Source organism: Triticum aestivum, chromosome 7B (assembly GCF_018294505.1).
Source record: "Triticum aestivum cultivar Chinese Spring chromosome 7B, IWGSC CS RefSeq v2.1, whole genome shotgun sequence".
Taxonomy (NCBI): Eukaryota; Viridiplantae; Streptophyta; class Magnoliopsida; order Poales; family Poaceae; genus Triticum; species Triticum aestivum.
Window position 1 is genome coordinate 84,876,830 of NC_057813.1, and position 21,477 is coordinate 84,898,306.

The window sequence follows — 21,477 nt, forward strand, 5'->3', positions numbered from 1 at the left end:
AAATAGCTCTGTGAAATATATCTATATATGTCATATATATTTGCTGTGAAAATTGTTGGATTTAAAAAAACAGAAAAAAGAGCCAATATGCAGGCTCTTTGCCATCAGCCACCGACGGCAAAGGTCTCTTTGCCATCAGCAGTGGACGGCAAAGAGGCCACATGGCAGGCAACTGTGCTTCCTGGGAGGCTGACCTATTTGGTCAGTTTGCCAACAGTGGCTGACAGCAAAGAGAAAAAAAACTTTGCCTACAGCGGCGGACGACAAAGGCCTTCCGATGTTTGCCATCAGCGGCCGACGGCAAAGGCTTGCCGTTAACCACCTAACGGAGTAACAGCGCAATTATTGCCGTCAGTATTCTTTGTCGTCGGCAGCTGAAGGCAAAGGACCCTTTGCCGTCAGCCTCCTGAAGCGGACGGCAATGTAGCTCTTTGCCGTGCCGTACGTTGCCGTCCACTTTTGCCGTCCGCGGCAGACAGAAAAGACCTTTGCCGTCCGCCATCTGTGCCTTTGCCGTCCGCCGTGGCTGATGGCAAAGTAGCTGATTCTTGTAGTGTTTGCTTTTCATATTGTAGCATTTCACTTGTTGCCACTGTAGCTTTTCATACTGTAGCACTTCATTTGTTCCCACTATAGCTTTTCAAGCATTTCATTTGTTTTCTATACTGTGTGTATGTAGAGGTTGATCAATGTCGTCAATGCACTATTTCCTGATGCACAACAGAGGTTTTGTGTGAGGCATGTGCATCAAAACTTTGCAAATAACTGAAAGGGTGATGTTTTCAAGAATAAGTTATGCTAAATTGTAAGAGCTACACATGAGGCAGAATGGAAGAATTACATGCAAGAGAAGAAAGAGCTGGACCAGGGGATTGCTGGCAAGGATTGAAAGAGCTACACATGTGCCCATTCCCGACCAAGAAATCCATGTAGTTATATGGGCCATCTTCCCATTAGTAGTGCTGGCAAGGATTTGGTTCAACCTATAGCCCAAAATAAATCAGATGAGGAAAACAGGAGTGCACTCCATATGCAAAAAAGTAAAGGACAAATATGAATCTTACACGGTGATTGGTGCATTTGTCGAAAACCCTTCCAAGATTTGCTTTGGATTTATAAAGTAGGAAGATGGTTGACCGGAATCTACAGCAAGGGCACAACACCAATAGCAGCATCCCCGACTTTGGCTACGCCAAATGAGATAATGCCCATGGTGGAGATGGCACTGCCAAGGCCATGGATGGATGATAACCCACAAGTATAAGGGATCACAAACGTTTTTGAGGGTAGATTATTCAACCAAAATTTATTTATTTGACACAAGGGGAGCCAAAGAATATTCTCAAGTATTAGGAGTTGAGTTGTCAATTCAAACATACCTGAAAGACTTAATATCTGCAGCAAAGTATTTAGTAGCAAAGTAGTATGGAAGTACGGAAATGGTGATAACAGTACCCATAATAGTTTTGTAGCAATTGTATCAGCAGCACGATGAAAGTAACTTAGCAACGATCAATATGTGAAAAGCTCGTAGGCACTGGATCAGTGATGGATAATTATGTCGGATGACATTCATCATGCAATAGTAATAATATAGGGTGACACGGAACTAGCTCCAATTCATCAATATAATTTAGGCATGTATTCCGTATATAGTCATACATGCTTATGGAAAAGAACTTGCATGCCATCTTTTGTCCCACCCTCCCGTGGCAGCGGGGTCCTAATGGAAACTAAGGGATATTAAGCTCTCCTTTTAATAGAGAACCAGACCAAAGCATTAGCACTTAGTGAATACATGAACTCCTCAAACTACGGTAATCATCGGAAAGAATCTGAATTATTGTGACCTTGGGGTATGCAGATCATAACACGTAATAGGTGTCTACAACTTGCAAGATAGGATCAAGAACTCACATATATTCATGAAAACATAATAGGTTCAAATCTGAAATCATGGCACTCGGGCACTAGCGACAAGCATTAAGCATGGCAAAGTCATAGCAACATCAATCTTAGAACATACACTACAAAAAAATACACTTCCGTGATGATACGTGTTTGTCATAGTAGGTCACGTTTTCTGTCATGCATGTACATCCATGACGATTTTATGACAATCAATATAGTCATACCTCTGCTGTCCTAGAAGTGTTCCATGACATTACCAAAATTATCATCACGGAAGTGTCCACTTCCATGATGATAAATCACGCGTCACAGAAGTGCTTCCATCAAGGGTGACCGACATGTGGCATCCACCATAACGGAATGCCGTTAAGTTATCGGGTCCGGTTTTGGATCCGATAACCCGTTAACAGCCCGGACCAATGGGGATTTTCCACATGTAAAATCATCATTGGCCGTAGGAAACACGTGTTGCCTCACCGTTGGGACAGATGTCATCCACTCATTGGACAGGAGGCGCCTATGATAGGTTGACACGTGGCACGGCCCAACAGTGGCCCATTCCGGTGAAAAAGGCCGCCCCAGTAAAAATTAGCAGGCCAGCCCATATAAGGCCTACTTGTGTCAGGTCCATTTAAGCCCATGGTCCATATGAGATGTGCCAATTCGTCCCATCAACGGCCCGTTAAAGATTTGACACCATTGCAGCCCATCGTCATTTCGAGCCCGTTAACAGCCCACTATATATTTTGGCTCAATATCGGCCTGATGATATTTCGTCCTGTTAAAGGCCCATTCAATGGATGGGCCAATTTTCAGGATGTACATCTTTTGGCCTTTTAGCGACCCATTTAAATGTTGGGCTAATTTCCGTCCCGGTGTGTCTTTCAGCCTGTTGACGGCCCATAAATCAGATGGGCCATTTGGAGTCGGACCTGAGGTTTGGCCTTTTAGCGGCCCATTTAAGTGTTGGGCCAATTCCCGGCCCGGTGTCTCTTTCAGCCTGTTGACGGCCCATACATCAGTTGGGCCATTTGTAGTTGGGCCAATTCCCGTCCATGTGTGCCTTTCGTCATGTTAAAGGACCATAAATGAGTTGGGCCATTTGTAGTCGGACCTTAGATGTTGCCTTTTAAAGGGCCATGCCCTTCATGGTCCAATACCAGCCTGGTTTCTCTTTCGACCTAATAAGGCCCACAACACAGTTGGGCCATTTACAATACGGCCTGACTTTTGGACTCTTAGCGGCCCATGCTCTTCATGGCCCAGTACAAGCCCGCTGTCTCTTTCACTATGAGAAACAAATAATTTGCCGTCAGGAGATGTCTTTGTCGTCTGCTTTTAATCAGGCCAGACGGCAAAGACAAGGTTTGCCGTCTGCTGCAGACGACAAATAAATACTAACAGCAAAATAGACTTTGCCGTCTGCCCAACGAAATACACACGGCAAACCGCTCACTTTGCCATCTATCAAAACAATAACTGACGGCACAGACTTTGCCGTCTGTTCTTTTGATCAGCAGACGACAAAGTGAGATGTTTGCCATCTGTATTTTATTTGGTAGACGGCAAATAGAAAACACACCACGCGGATTGATCACGCGGATCAATGACGTGGCAAGATCCAAAATGCATGTATCCATCCACCATATGCATCGAACACACACGTAGCCACCCACCCACAAGTCAGGGGCCCAGCACCATGCATAAAAAAAGCCAGGGGCCCACCCACGAGGCCTGCCACCCCACGCGCACAACTCCTCTCTCTCTCTGCTTATCCCCTCGGCGCCCTCCTCTCTCCTTCGTGAGCAGTTCCACTCCGCCGGCCAGCTTCCTCCTCTCTCTTGTAGCTCCTCTCTCCTGCAGCTCCTCTATCCTGCTCCTCTCTACGTCTGCCCCGAGCAGAGCCCCGCCGCCGGCCAGCACCCTCCTATCTCTTGCTTCCTCCTGTCTCCCAGCGCCCGCCTGCCGGTCCCGCGCTCCTGAGAAACCGCACGCCGCCGGCCAGCTTCCTCCTCTCTCCTACAGCTCCTCTCTCCTGCAGCTCTTCTCTACATCTCCATCGAGCAGAGCCCCGCCGCCGGCCAGCTCCCTCCTATCTCCTGCTTCCTCCTCTCTCCCACCACCCGCCCACCCGTCCCGCGCCCCTGAGCAGCCGCACGCCACCGGCCAGTACCCGCCCGTCAACCTGTCCCCGAGCAGCCGGCTCTGCGCCCATCACTCGTCCGGCCAGCACCACGCACACTAGTCCACGAGAAGCTACACTCCACGCCCGCTAGTCACCGAGAAGCCGCACTACACGCCGCTCGTTCGTCCGTCCAGCACCGCGCCCCTCGCTTCCCTATCCATCATGGTCAGTGTGCAGCACCACCGTCGCCGCCGCGTGCAACTCCACTACCGCCGCATGAAGCTCCTCCGTGTCCACCGCGTGAAGCTCCGCCACCTCACTAGCGATGCGAGAAGCTACACCCTCCTCTCTTCTGCGGTCCTCCTCCCTCCTGCACGACCGCCAAACGACAACAGGGCATGACCAGACGATGACCATGACGACGCGCTACTCGGCCCTCTCGGCGCTGTTGGGCGAGCAGCTCAGTCCCGGCGAGCTCCGCCTCAATCTGATTTGGTTCGACGACGGCTGGTGGGCGAGATGCGCTGCTCCGGCTTCTTTTTAAAAGAAAGAAAAAAAACATTTTTTTGCCGTCTGTAGTTTAATATGACTGACGGCAAAGCACCCTTTTTGACTGACGGCAAAGAACGCGTCTTTGTCATATGCTATTTTTGTGGCAGACGGCGAATTCACAGATTGGCTGACGGCAAAATCTTTGCCGCCTGTCCGATGAAAAGCTGATGGCAAAGTTTTCTTTGCCGACTTATCTTTGCCGTCTGACTTTGTCGTCTGCTTCCTGACGGCAAACTCTTTGCCATATGGATTTAGGTCTTTGCCGTCTGTAATCCACAGACGGCAAATTACATGTTTCCCATAGTGTTTCGGCCTGCTAAAGGCCTACAGCATAGTTGGGCCATATGTATCCCAAACTTAGTAACAGCATGTTAACGGCCCGTGAAATCATTTGGGCCCACTTGTTGCCCGCTTCGATGTCGGCCTGTTAACGACCCGGGAGGTAACAGGGCCGACCATTAACTTTCGGCCTAGTAACGGCCCATTAACTTAATGGGCCCACTAAAGTTCGTACATGTATTTAGGCCAAATTAGATAATTTGAGCCCATTACGACGAGCAATTGTGCACAGGACCAAAACCGATGAAGCAAAGGTACGGCATACAGGGAATAATGTTGCACATCCAGCATATATTATAGGAAATTACATCCATTGGGCAATCAAAGATTGATGCCAGTGCAAATAAATGAGCAGAACCTAACCATCTACAACGTCACAATCTGCAACCTCCGCACAGATGACGCCCATAAGCATGTGGGCAAGTTCTTGCCGCTTTGCTACACTATCTCTGAGAACATTGATCAGTTGTTGTGTCGCACGACTCTGCGCCTCTGATTCATCCACCATTTCCATCATTGCTTCAGCCATTAATTGGTTCACAAACATACATTTATTCCGTTGCATTCAAGACAGAGGATACTAAATAGATTCAGATGGCAATTTTGGCAGGCTTGTATTATTGATAGTGGGGAGTGTCTCGACCACTGCATCATAACATAAATTAGGAGGGGAACCAAACAGATTAATCAGGAGTTATTACCATATTACCTGCCCTAAATTTATTAGAAAGAAACAATGGGGTTGCCTTGCTGTTTTTAGAGTTTGTCTTGTTATCTTCAGCAGCCTGCACCAAATTAACACACTAGCATTGCTATCATTGGCCAAGTCAGATAATAAGAAAGCAACATTGACACAACAAAAGGTTGGGCAACTAGCCTACACCAAATTAACACAATATGGCACATCTATCATCAGCCAGGTAAGGTAATACGAAAGCAACATTGACACAATGAATGAATGGGCAACCAGAGAAGCACTACAATTCAGTAATGTGTGTGATATGAGATAGTACACTCATGCAGCTCAGTACGCAAAACTAGCAGGTTGTTTTCCTTACAAAAATCAACATTAGCGCCTTTAACATTTTGCTACAACTAATTTTAGATCAGATAAAGGTTAGATTCACGCCGATTAACAAAATACATGCTGATGTAAAAATATAGTGATATACAACAGGTACTTACATCAGCATTGGAGCACAGAGAATTCCCGCCAGATATTTTCCTCGAATACGATCCCAATGGAGGAAGTCTTCTATCGTTTAACCTTATTTTCTGAAAGAGAGATGGGTAAGAAACATGTAGAAAATATGATCAGAATGCTATAAAATTTCATGATGCAAGGATACGCACACGCTTCTTAGAATGGAGTTGACATTCTTTTGCTGGACTGGAGCGGACTAGTTCTTTGGCCACTGGAATCTGCTTATTATCAATGGGAGTTGGGTTCTCTGTGCTGGAGCAGTATCTATGAAAAATGGAGTTGGTTTATTATCTCCTGGCGTTTGGATCTTTTGCAAAAACCTGGTTTGTAACCCTTCAGATTCTAACATAGCCGTCTTCTCCTTGCATGCCTTATATAGAAGAATGGTGCTTCAATTATAAAACATGCTACAACAGAGATGGAATAGGTACTGAAGAATAGAAAGGCATGACATATTGACATGTATTCCCTCCATCCAGAAATAAATGGATGGGTCTAGGCGTATTTCAGTTCTAGATACATCCAGTTTTATCCATTTCTGCGACATGTAATCCGGACGGAGGGAGTATGATGTAAGAGCTAGGGATACGACAGGACAACACAGTAAAAAACACTGAAAACCCACTGCAGAACCAAAGTATTCAAACCCACTGATATGAGATAGTACACTCATGCAACTCAGGATGCAAAACTACCAGGCAGTTTTCCTTACAAAAATCAACATTGTGGCCTTTAATCATACATTTTGCTACAACTAAATTTAGATCAGATAAAGGTTGGATTCATGCCGATTAACAAAATACATGCTGATGTAAAAATATAGTGATATACAACAGGTACTTACATCTGCATTGGAGCACAGAGAATTCCTGCAAGAATCTTTCCTCACATACGATACCAGTGCAGAAACCCTTCTATCTGTTAAGCTTATTTTCTAAAAGAGAGATGGGTAAGAAACATGTAGAAAATATGATCAGCATGCTATAAAATTTCATGATGCAAGGATACACACATGCTTCATAGAATGGAGTTGACATATTTTTTCTTGACTGGAGCGGACTAGTTCTTTGGCCACTGGAATCTGCTTATTATTAGTAGGAGTTGGGTTTCTGTATGTTGGAGGAGTATTTATAAAAACCGGAGTCGGTTTATTATCTCCTGGAGTTTGGATCTTTTGCAAAGGCCTTGTTTGTAACCCTTCAGATTCTAACATAGTCGTCTTCCCCTTGCATGCCTTGTATAGAAGAATGGAACTTTAATTATAAAACATGCTATAGCAGAGAGATGGAATAGGTACTGATTAATAGAAAGGAATGACATATTAACATGTATTCCCTCCATCTGGAAAAAATGGACGGGTCTGGGTGTATTTCAGTTCTAGATACATCCTTTTTTATCCATTTTGGCAACATGTAATCCGTACGGAGGGAGTATGGTGTAAGAGCTAGGGATACGACAGGACAACACAGCAAAAAAAACACTAGTTGAATGTAAAACTGTATGCTAGCGGAATACATACAGAAAAAACTAAGGCAACATACATGTCTATGATTGGGAAACTAAGATGGCATTGTAACAGAGCACTAGAACAACACTTGAATGTAAAAAAACATGGTATGGTAGACAGATGAACTACATACTGATGAATAACAATGCATAAGATATTCAGAAGCATGTGTCCAAATTAAGCAGATGGCATTGCGATAGAGTAGAATGACAGTACTTGAATTTGAAAACATGTTATCTGAATGGAATAGGTACTGAAAAACATAAAGGCATGGCATATTTACATGCATGATCAGCATGCTAAGCACATGGCATTGCAACAGAGTAGATACACTCTAGGACATTATATGCATGTTGTACCCATATCACAGGCCAAGTTAGAGCAAGGACCTTGTGGGGTGAAGAGGATTCATCATCTTTCCGCAAGTCTTCTGAAGAACTGCCTTTACATGTTCCATCATATTGGTTATAATTGACATCAAGTTTAATGGCCTTTACATTGCTCTATGAGGTTCTAATGGATATATCAGTGTGTGCAATTATATCTGACATGCATGGAAGACAACTATTAGTTAGATTTATGTAATGAGTGCATGTAGGAGACGACATAAATAGTAGGACCGAGGTTAACTAGCAGCAACAGGTCTCATAAACTAAAGGGAGAACACAGATGAAAGCTAAAGAATATGTATCGTTTGTACTTGAGATTAACTAGATGGCACACAAAAGTATTAAAGAACAACATAGGTAATACTAGTAGTGGTATAACACTATAATCACCAGCCTATGGGATAGCATTGGCTGATGGATGATAACTATGGAACAACGTTACCTAAAGAACAAGTATCTTAGCTAAACTATGGAACTGCATTAGCTCCTTAACAAGACACATAAGAGATCAGCATGAATATACAGTGAAATTTCATAATCTATTTTCCATGCTTAGATGAATAACAAAGCCATAAATGTTGCACACAAGTAAGATGAGGGTACAATCTATCTGGCCGTCATCGATAGGAGTGAGCATCATGTGCTGACTTGTCGATGGCCCTGCAGTTGTTGTGCATGTCCATGTCGGGCACGCACATTCGATGCAGGGAACTGTTGAGTGGGGATTATAGCTCCCTTCTGGTGTATGCTTCCCTTGTTGGAGCAGTTGCGGTGAGTCGGAAGACGGTGTGTCTGAAGATGCAGATAACACATAATGTTAAGAATGACATATCTCTTTGATCTAAAGAAATACGCTAAGAGATCAACAGCAAGGTACGAGAGTGGTCACATGTCCGTTGACTGAAGACTAAATTGGGGTCACACAATTTTATTTTATTTTGGTACTATCCAATCAACGCCGGATGGCTTGATGGCCATTTGTGCCTCCCGGCTGACACTGTTCGGAATCTTCCCTGAAGAGCCAGTGACCAACGGCAGAGCAGCCTGCCTCCGCCGTCCGTGGCCCCGGCTAAAACCCCGCTCCCTGCCCCACCGCACTGCCATGGTTGCGCCGCCCCCGGGCCAATCCACAAAGACTCCCCGTCATCCAGATCCGGCCGCGGCAGTACCTGCAACCCACGCAACTCTAAGATAGCCATCTAAGTGCTGCTTCCACGGGGAACTTGCGGCCCCGCACCCTTACGTTAGACACCAGCCAGTCGGCAGCCTAGGAGCTCCTCCGCCTCGAGGGGTGCTGCTTCCCATTGGGAATCGATTGGCCCAGAATAAAAATTCAGAAAACTAACGCCTAAATAAAGTGGTTTGAGATGAGGGTGTGACCTATCTGGCGGCATGGTGAAGTAGGCAAGTCCAGCTACCGAGTCGATGAGGCCGGCGCAGTTGCAGTGGCGATCGGCGGAAGGGAAACAACGATGTCGCGACGGTCGACGGCTATGGGGAAGCAGCGCCGGGACTTTGGACGGATCTGAAGTTAGAGCCGCTCCGGCGCTGTGAACAATGGCGGGGGTGAATCGCTCCGGTACGATTCACGTGGCCGTCGTCGAGGCAGCTCCAGCAACACGGAGTAAGAGGCACATAGCCCAGTGCACGATGGCAAATGGACAGCGTCTCCGGCATTAGGGAGGAGTGCGGCTATGAAATTGGTGCGGTAGGGGCGCCATGGAGGAGGGGCTGAGGTTTCGCGGCTCGCGAGAAGGGAGCTTCCCGGGGAGAAGGTGATTTGGCACCCACAAGGTATGAATGGGGGGGGGGATTGGGAGGGGAGTGGAACCAAGTCTTATGGACGCATTTGTCTGAAATGTGAGGGGGAGTTACAGCTCTACCATGCCTTTAGGCTTCTCGGCTTGGGTGTGTGTACTGAGGGTCAGAGATAGTAGAGTAACTTTGCTTCTCCCCAAATAGTGGGCGGGAGCGATTTCGGGCGAGACGGGCGTGTTTTGAAATATAGTGGGCGCGAGCGATTTTGGGCGAGGAGAGCGTGTTTTGAAATAGTGGGCGCGAGCTATTTCGGGCGAGGAGAGCGTGTTTTGCCGACCATGGTTTATGAATTATTCGGCACATGTCATTTCGGCCGAGGGGAAGGCGTGCTTAGATTAAGTTACAAACCTACCCTCGATGTACAATGGGCCAATTGATGCGTGTCCCAAATAGGACGGTAATTTCGCGTCTCTTATTTATTTGCTCGGGCGAATTCCACCGAGCGGAGAATGTTTAACGGCTCGTTCAAATTCGGGAGAACGAGCATCCACGTCTACCTTACCAAGTTGATTCGAATCAAATTTTGAAATATTAGCTTGCCACTTCTTTTTTAGACGAAGAGATGATGCTCTGGAGTAATGTGTTTTTACATGCTCGTTGCTAGCAATTTACTATATGACAAATAATTGACCCACTCAAAAACGTGAATCAAACACAAAATGAAATATCTCGATTCAATGAAATAGCTCGTTCACTAGGTCAAAATAGTGAACTAAATCCAAAATTGAACGCCTCAATCGAGTAGCATGTTGTACAGTATTATTGTACTGCATGAATATGTTGAAAGTCAAATTAATGAACTTGTTTGATATACGCATATATCGTTCATGTGTGGATTGCAGACAACATGTTCTCCAATTTAATATTTGAATGCAAGTTTATATCAAAACATGGTTTATATCAGTCTTTGATGCATAAAACGCGACCTCCCCCTCTCCCGGACTCCTATTATCTCTCTCTCTCTCTCTCTCTCTCCATCTCTCTCTCTTTGTGTGTCTGTGTGTGCGGGGGGGGGGGGTCTTTCTAGTTCGCATGCATATATACTCCATCTATAGGTCTCTCTCGCACACTATGTATGATACTCTAGCTAGTCCAAGCTAGATATCTTGGGTGCACTCATCGTACGCACACAAATTCCTTGGCTCATTGCCCGTAACTCTCTCATGCACCACTCTGTCGTCTCGGAGCTCTTCCCCCTCTCTCTCAAACTCTCCATCTACCTGGGTCACACATACACATGCATATCTCACTTGCACTCGATAGGCCCATCTAAAACTCTATCTCTCTCCCTCGTTCTCTCTCCACCTCACACGCACACACACACAATCTCATGCCTAGCTAGCCAAGTATGTTGGTCTCTCACTCAATTGTAGGCACACGCAGTCCCCCCTATGTGTATATGACTAGCTAATCTTAGTCTCCATCACAAACATGTGCATGGTCTATCTCGATTTCTCTCGGGGCATCTTTCTATCGTGCACGCACCTCCCTCGATCTCCCACCCATATAGTGCCCTCATGATCTCGAGGGGATCTCTCTATCACAAACACAACCTATCTCCCTCCCCATGCGTCCATGTCCTCCATGTGTCCCTCTCGACCTTTGTTCCTTGTTGGCCAGACCTCTATTGGACATGTGCTACAGGGGTGTCTCTCTCTGTTGGAAACAATCACACACTAGCTATATTCGTGTATCTCCTCTCCTCACTTTTCTATCTCGGAGATGCATGTGTGATATGTTCGCATAAGAAACGAAAAAATACACACACTCTCTCTCTAATTTATCATTTGTTGTCACTTTCTCTTTCACACACATACTCTTTCTGCACACTTTTTCATTCTCCTTCACACACACTTGATCTGTCTCGACTTAGGCACTCTCCTCGGTCCATAGCATATAGATTTATTGAAAAGTCAAACATCACAAAGTTTGACCATGTACGTGGAGAAAAACAATTACATCTAGAATGGCAAACATATACCATTAGATTCACCATGAGATGTAGTTTTGTATGATGTATCTTTGGTATTGTAGATATAAATAAAATTTGCGTAAACCTGATCAAAGTTTCCAAAGTTTGACTTCTAAAAAATTTACATGCACTGCATTATCAAGCGGATGGAATATCTCTTTCCCCCACTCAGCTATTTGACGCACCACTCAGCCTTATCGGGGCTCCTCAATCTCTCTCAAACTTTATTGGTCAGTTTGGTTTGTGACCTGACCCTCATGCCTTGATGGCCTGTACTGCCTAGTGTGGACGTGAGATGTAAAATATTTCTGCCTGGCCAGGCTTGTGTGGTGCTGAAGCATTTGGTTCATGCCTGGGCCAGGGCAAAGCATCAACGTCCCATCAATCAATCCATGCAGCAATTATTTAATGCTAATATCCATCCAGGTTCTTGTTAACCTTGTGGCCGCACGACCAGGCACGGCCAGGCGTTCGAAATCGGTTGCCTGGGCCAGACTACTTGCAGTGTGTGGTGTCCAGCCAGGCAAAAGTTGCTCAGGACGCAAGCCAAACTGACCTTATATCTCCCTGGTTCACATATACACATGTCTCGCTCACGCTATACATATAGACCCATCCAACACTCTCCACCCTTGTTCTCTCTCCATGTGACATGCACCCACCTTAGTACCATAATCCCTCACTCCATCATAGGCGCAAGCACTCCCCCCTCCTAAGTATGATTATCTCTTACTAGCCCTCAGGAACACACGTATTATCTCCTTCCATCCATACGTCTATCTCGATATCTCTCGGGGCATCTTCTATCGCGCACACACCTTGTCACTCGATCTCCCACCCATGTAGTCCCATCACGATCTCCAGGGGATCTCTCTATGACAAACATACACTCTCTCCTCCCCATGTTTGCATTTTCTCCGTACGTCTCTCTCGACCTCTCTCCCTTGTTTGTCAGACCTCTCTTGGCCACGTGCTAGGGGTCTTGCTCTCTTGGTTCCAAACAACCACACACTATCTCCTCACCTTGCCTCCATTGTCGAAGAAGCATGTGTGATATGTTTGCATAAGATACACGCGCTTTTTCTCTACTTTTATCATGTGTTGTCCATGTCTCTTTCACACACGCACACACACTTTTTTCACTCACTCTTTCTATTTCTCTCTCTCCCTCTCTCTCTAGTTAGGGACTCTGTCACGTCCATAAGCATATGGATGTTTTGAAAAGTCAAACCTCATAAAAGTTTGACTAGGTATATGTGGAGAAAAACATTTACATCTGGAACGACCATTAGATTCATCACAACATGTACTTACTTCATACTATCATTTATCTTTGGTATTGTAGATATAAGTAATTTCTTTATAAACTTGTTCAAAGTTTCAAAAGTTTGACTTTAGAAAAATGTTGGAACTACATAATCGAACGGAGGGAGTAGCTCCTTCTCTCTCTCTCTGCTATCTCTCATGGGCCTCCCCTCTCACTCGAACTCTCTATACTGACAGATTATACGCTCACTGTGTCAGTGTATCGCTCTGTATATTGTTTAGTTGACTGGTCAACCAGTCCACGTGCTGCGTTGTCAGCTCGTGTTCTGTATCTTCCACTACTAGAAAAAGGGCTATAGATGGAATGGCCACTAATGGCACACCAGACATGTGGTGCACCACTACTATATAGCAGTGGTGCACCATGTGCAGGTGCGCCATAAGTGTGAAAGACACTAATGGCGCACCAGACAAATGGTGCGCCCCTAGTAACAATATTTTATGATTATTTTTCCAAACATACTAATGGCGCACCAGTGCACAGTGCGCCATTACTACTTCTAAATAGTAATGGCGCACCAGCCGCACAGTGCGCCACTACTGTTGTTTTTTTATTCTTTTTTTTGCAAAACTACTAATGGCGCACCGTGCCATAGTGCGCCATTACTAGTTTAAACTAGTAATGGTGCACTATGCCGCGGTGCGCCATTAGTATATAGATTTTTTTTGCAAAACTACTAATGGCGCACCACCAGTAGGTGCGCCATTAGTAACCAGGGTTACTAATGGCGCATTTACATGTGGTGCACCATTAGTAACCTGGGAAGAACATGATATTTTGGACAGCCACACCTAACCACTCACTTTCCCCACTTCATTGTCTCCACCTCCTCCTCCAAGCTTGTCTCGGCTGCCTCCTCCTCCTCACCTCATTTGCACCATAGATTCATCCAAATTAAGTGGTTAAATTACCTTTTTTGATAAGTAAGTAAGGGGGGAAGCTATCTTTATGTTGTTCTCCCTCCAACAACATGCACATGCACTTTTTGTGGCCTAGCTAGATCTATGTATGTTCGTGGTGTTGCATATGTTTGTGGTGTTGCATATATGTTTGTGTTTTCAGGTACCGGTATTTGAAATGCGATAGTTGCCAATATTTTGTGGGAATGTTGATTCATTTCCGTTTGGGCGAGAATTTTGGCACTATGCATTCTTTTTGGTCCTATTTTTAGGGAAAGTCATGCCAAATTTTCTCTTGGTTCTAAAATATCGTTTTGCTCTACCAGATAGGCGACCATGGTCTGCACGATGACCGAAGGCATCGTGAATAGGTTTTTGAGCTCCGCGAAGGCCAAGATGCTTCAAAAGAACGAGACAGAGATAAGATGTTCGTGTCGAAGATGCAAGCTGAAGAGCCTTATTGCGGACCCGGATTCTGGGCAGGTGCGGGACCACCTGCTCTTGCATGGTTTCATGGATGGCTATCGGTGGCAAGGCGATGAAGATGACTATGAAGTCGTCCATGGGGGCCGGGCAAGAAATGAGGAAGGGTAGAAAGACAATCACCATGGCTAGGGCGGGCGAGAAGACGAAGAATCTCCAGGACATGATCACAATGGTGATGTTGTACATATTCATCATGTAGAAGATGTAGGACATGATGATGAGGAAGATGCCGGAGCAGACGAAGGGCATGATCATGAAGATGAAAATGCCGACGGAGCAGACGACGATGGACCATCAATGGGCTGGGTGTACGACCCTCATATTCAAGAGCTGCTTCTCAAGCAGACGGATAACGCAAGAGCTGCCGCCCGAGAGAAAGCCAAGCTGGATCAACTGGAGATAGACGCGGTTACTCCATTGAATGAAGGATGCAGGCCCGAGGATATCCACCTGAAAGTAACGCTCATGGCTCTGGAGATGAAGGTAATACACAAAATGACCGACGCATGCTTTGACGAGAACATGACATTCTGGTGCGAACATCTTCCCAAGGGGAACAAGTGCCCGACCAGTTTCGAGGAGGCGAAGAAAATCGTGTGTCCTCTGGATTTACCGCACATGAAATACCATGTGTGCATGAACAATTGCATCATTTACCAGGACGAGCATGCGGAGTCTACCATATGTCCGGTGTGCGGCGTCACCCGATACAAGAATAGGAAGAAAGCACCTTGAAAAGTGGTGTGGTACTTTCCGATCACTCCTCGTCTGCAGCGGTATTTCGCGGACCCTAAGGTAGCAAAGCTCCTGCGTTGGCACGCGGATAGGGAGGAGAAGAAGCCAGAAGATGACGCAAATGATCCGGAGATAAATAAAAAAGACAAGATGCTGAGTCACCCTAGGGATGGGAGCCAGTGGCAAGCGTTGAACTTCGAACACCCAGAATTTGGGAAGGATCCAAGGAACATCGTGCTGGGCACGAGCACTGATGGACTCAATCCGTTTGGCAGCCAGAGAAGCACACATAGCACCTGGCCTATGTTTGTGTGGATGTACAACCTTCCCCCCTGGTTGTGCATGAAGAGGAAGTACATTCACATGAGTATGCTAATTGAAGGGCCGAAACAACCAGGGAACGACATCAATCTGTATCTGGGGCTGCTGAAAGAGGAGCTAGACACGCTGTGGAAAACGCCAGCCAATACGTGGGACGCCGCACAGAAAGAATATTTCCCTATGAGAGCCGCACTGCTCACGATGGTGCACGACTATCTCGGTTACGGATATGTCGCGGGGCAGGTGGTCCACGGATTTTCTGGATGCGTTAGGTGCATGGATGAAACAACGTATCGCCAGCTAGATAGAGATCCCGGGTCTTCGAAAACCATGTTCATGGGACATCGAATGTGGCTTCGCGACGATGACCCATGGAGGAAACGCAAGGATCTATTCGATGGTGAAACCGAACCCCGAAGACGCCCGCGTACGAGGCGCGGCGAGGAAATAGACGAGCTGTTGAAAAATTGGAAAGATTGCCCACTACCGAGAAAGAAGCAAAAGGTGCTAGAGCCGGGAAAGAAGCGAAAGGCGCCAGAGCCGCTGCTGAAGGTATGGTAAACGAGGTCTGTTTTCTGGGACTTGCAGTACTGGAAGATCCACCGTGTGCCTCACAGCCTTGATGTCATGCATATCACGAAGAATGTGTGCGAGAGTCTGCTTGGTACCCTGCTCAACATGCCAGAGAGGACCAAAGATGGGCCGAAAGCAAGGGCAGACTTGAAATCAATGGGCATCAGGGAGGAGCATCACGCTAATGATGATGATGATGATGCAAAGCAGGACACGAAAAGTCGTCTCAAAGGCAAAAAGGCCAAGAAGACCGGAAATGACTACCCTCCCGCGTGCTTCACTCTATGTCAGGAGGAGATCGATCAGTTTTTCACCTACCTCGTAGGAGTAAAACTTCCTTACGGTTACGCTGGGAAGATAAGCAGATACCTAGCCCCGGCGAAGCAGAAGTTCAGCAGGATGAAGTCTCACGACTGTCACGTGCTGATGACGCAGATACTTCTAGTTGCAATCCGTGGGATCATGGACGTGCACGTCCGTGAAACGCTATTTGGCCTATGAAACTTTTTCAACGTCATCTCTCGGAAGTCGGTTGGCGTGAGGCAACTCAGAAGGCTACAAGAAGAGATCGTGGTGATACTATGCAAGCTTGAGATGTACTTCCCGCCCGCATTCTTCGATGTTATGGTGCATCTGCTGGTCCATATTGTGGAGGATATCATCCAACTTGGGCCGACGTTCCTGCACAACATGATGTCGTTCGAAAGGATGAATGGTGTCATCAAAGGATACGTTCGCAACATGTCACGCCCAGAGGGAAGCATAGCTAGGGGATTTCTGACCGAAGAGTGCATCTCCTACTGCACGAATTATCTAGGCATCGAGAACCCCGTTGGTCTGCACGTCAACAGGCACCTCGTTAGGCTCGCTGGACGGGGTCACCGTAAGGGTCACCGCGAAATGCATGTCGACTTCGAGGGTCGACTCGCTGACTTTGAAAGAGCAAACCTAGTCGCGCTACAACACATAAACGTGGTTGATCCTTGGGTGGTAGAGCACAAAACCTTTATTGAGAAGATGGACAATGACCGAGGCGTACGATAGTAACGGCTACACATTCTACACCGAGGGAAAGGACATGAAGAGCGATGGTTATCAGAACTCTGGGGTAACGATGGAATCCTACACCGGTAATGACAAGGACAGATACTACGGAAGGATCAAGGAGATCTGGGAGCTGCGCTACGCTGGAGAGAAGGTCCCGATGTTCCGTGTCAGATGGGCCAAGAGCGTCATAAAAGAAGACCGGTATTTCACCACCATGGTTATACCCGAAGCCAAATCCAAGACCGCGGGCGCAAACGTCACAGCGAAAAATGAGCCATGGGTACTAGCTTCCCAAGTGGACCAATGCTTCTTCATTACCGACCCGCCAAAGCCCGGTCGTGTTGTTGTGAGGAGAGGCAAAAGGAAGATCATCAGAATGGATGGATTCGCTAATGAACAAGACTTCCACAAGTACGGCGACCCGAAGATGGAACATGATGACGACGATGAAGTAACAACATACACCACAAGAAGAAGCAGGACCACCCTACCTAAAGGACGTCCGTTCAAGAGAAGAACTCCATTTACGAAAAATATGGGCAAGAAGATTGTGAACAGATAGCTAGCTAAGATTGATTGTATTTAAATTGTAGCCTTCATTTCTCGATTGTATTTCATGGGCACTTTAATTTTGAACTCATGAATATTTTTTAAATTTCATGGACACTCGATCTCGATCCCCCTCCATCTCGATCGCTATCCCACCTCGCCAGATCCGGTCCCCCTCGCCGCCGAGCACCCCCCGCACCCTCTCCCCCGCTCCACCGCCTACCGCCGCCGACCCCCCGGCACCGCACCCTCCCCTGCTCCACCGCCGCCGCCGACCCACCGCACCCTCTCCCGCTCCACCGCCGCCGATGACCAACCGCACCCTCCTCCGCTCTACTGCCGCCGACGACCCCCCGCAACCTCTTCCGCTCCACCGGCCGCCGCCGCCGACCCCCCGCACCCTCCCCCGCTCCATCGCCTCCGACGACCCACCGCACCCTCCCCCGCTCCACCGGCCACCGCCGCCAACCCCACGCACCCTCCCCCGCTCCACCGCCACCGACGACCCACCGCACCGTCCCCTGCTCCACTGCCACCGCCGACCCACCGCACCCTCCCCCGCTCCACCGACCGCCGCCGCCTACCCCCCGCACCCTTTCCCGCTCCACCGTCGCCGACGACCCACCGCACCCTCCCCAACTCGACCACCACCGACGGCCCACCGCATCCTCCCCCGCTCCATCGTTGCCGAGCACCCCCCCCCCCGCACCCTCTCCCCCGCTACACCGGCCGCCGCCGCTGACCGGCCCCCGCACCCTCCCCGCTCCACCGCCGCCGACGACCCACCGCACCCTCCCCGCACCCTCCCCGGTCTGCTCCACCGTCACAAATGAATGCAACTAAAATTGCAAAAAAAAAACAAATTTGATTATATTTTCAAGTAACAAATTTGATGCTATTTTCAAATAATAAATTTGATGATATTTTTTCATATTCATAAATATTTTCAAATAACAAATTTATGATATTTTTTTAAAAAATATTACTGTTTTTATAAAAAAAATATTACTGTTTCATATTCATATTCACTTTCTTAAAAATTATTAGATGCAACAAAAAATAATAATAATAAAATTACTTATGGCGCACCTCTGGCTGGTGCGCCATTGCTATATATAAAAAAAGATTACTAATGGCGCACCTCTTGGTGGTGCGCCATTGCTATATAAAAAAGATTACTAATGGCGCACCGGCTGGGGGTGCGCCATTGCTATCTAAAAATACTAATGGCGCACCGCTGCTGGTGCGCCATTAGTAAGCTGCCCCCCTAGCTAATTCCTCCCTCTTCCTCTCGCCAGATCCCCTTTGTCCCTCTCCCTCGCCAGATCTACCCGCGCGCTGCCCCGACGCCGCCGCCCTGCCCCCCGCCGGACTCCACCCCCCCGGCCCCGCGCCCCCACACCCCCACCACCGCAGCTCCCCCATGCCGCCGCCCCCGCGCCCCCCACCATTGCAGCTCCCCCGCGCCGCTGCCCCCGTGCCCCGAGCCGAAGGAGGAGGACCACGAGGAGCCCCCATCATCTCTCTGACACCTTTGGATCTCGCCGCCGCCTGCGTCGCCATTGTCCCTAACCCGTCACCTGCCATAGAGGATCCGTCTCGCCGTCGTACGCCCGAGGCCGCAACGCCTCGGTCAGCGCCTTCGGTTTCGCCGAGCGGCTTCACCTCCAACGTCCGTCGCCCGTGCAACCTCGCCGCCGGTGAGCTTCTCCCGCCGACTACAGGACAAGTATCTAACTGCATACATGTTCTGCTCCTACTCCTCTGGTATGCCTCATGTTCGGCTGCGCCGACCCCATGCTCTGTTTTCCACTCAACTACGCCCAACTAGCTGCTAGTAGTTCATAGCCAAGACATTTCCTGCTACGCTCTACTACTATTGCTGCTCTGTTTTTCCCTTGTGCCCATGTTGTTGCTTAGTTGCTTAGTTGCTACTACTACTACTACTTGTCTGTTCATGCTTAGTTGCTTACTGCGGTGGTTAAAACACTCATGTCTTGGATTGTGCTCACAATTAACTTCACATCTGCAACATGATGGAATGGAGGAGGGTGTTATGCTAAAAGTTGTAAGATTCAGGGGATGTTTGCTAAAATCTGCTGCTCTTTAATTAGCTCATATATTCATTTTAGTTCATCTATTTCACCACCTGATTATGCGAATCTACCCATAGCGCAAGTTGTTCAGATGCATGTGTTCGCTAAAACATACTGCTCTTTAGTTCACTGTTTTCCTCTTTCTTCTATTTTTACCTGCTACCTGAATGTAATGGCTATAAAGCCCCCTTTCTCCTTTCATTTGAACCATGATGTTGAACTGGGTTAAACCCTAGCCGCCAGAGGCATGATTTACCCTATGTGATCCCTTCCAAGTAATAAAAACCCTAAAGCCAAGTGCATGTTCCACTTAAAGTTCTCTGACTGTTTAGTTTCAGTCTTTGGAATAATTGTGTTCTTGACATAACTGCATTTTGAAATATTTGCCAGATGTAGTTGTGCACAAAAACTGGCAGTTAATTTAGAAATTTTTTTATATAAGTTTCATTCAGGTACAAGGCAAGATTCAGTTTAGGGATTTTGTTTTTGTTTATGCATCCAGATAACAACAAGTCTGTACGCTTTGTGTAACCTGCTGTACATTAGCAGAACATGTTCTAAGCATAAAAAGTGACTTCGATGCATCCTGACAGTAGCATGCCATGACGAAAGAAAAAGAAAAAAGAGGAAGTATAAGAACTAAGAAAATTCATACTGGCAATTTTAGGGCCATAATTAGTTGTGACAAGTCTTGCTTATCAGTTGGAAGTGAAGATTCTTCAGAACAGAATTGCATCAGAACAATCTAATATGCATATCTAGATCAGAATGTATATTCTGTGATGATGATCATGATACGTAATTTTTGTTGTGTGCCATCCATGGTTGAAGAGCAACACTCGATGTAGAATAATTTTCATAAGTGTGTGGTTTTAGATTTTGATCTTCTGGACATGATTTGCGGCATCTAGAATTATGTTAGCTTTGTTCTGTAGGACTGTAACTAGATGACCAAAGTTTCTTGCTCACCTATAGGACTTAACAGTTTATTTTACTATATTACTTTTATTAAAATCGATCTCGATGGTAGTAGTTGATATATATGAGACTTGGCATTTCCCATGACTCAATTAGTAACATTGGACTGTGGATTCTACAATAGCAGCTGATTCCATTTCTTGGTCTTTGAGGATTTAATGGACCTGGTCCTAGTTAAGTACAGGCTTGAGCTTGTAGTTCAGTGCTGTCATTGTCCTAGCCCATGCTTGATGTTTATGGTCTTTGAGAATATAGTTGGATATTGGTGTAGGACTGATGCCCCTGGCTTTTGCTTGCGGTTCAGTTCTCTACGACTGATGCCCCTGGCTTGGGCTTGTGGTGTTTGAGAATGTAGTTGGATATTGATGTTTTTTGAGAAACACAGTACCAGCATGTCGATAATGATTTTGGCAGCAGTGTGAGGCAGCAGTGTGCGGCGCAATTCCTTCATTGGATAATGATTTTGCAGGTACCCCGAGAGGCCCTTGAGTTTGCTGGAATGTCGATTAACTTCCGTTTTGGCAAATTCGGGTACTCCATATGTCCTATTTTCAACAAAGGTCATGCTAAAATTTTCCATGAATTTTAGCATGACTTCACTAAAAATTGGACATATGGGGTACTTGCTACTAATGCATGGCCCGGGGTA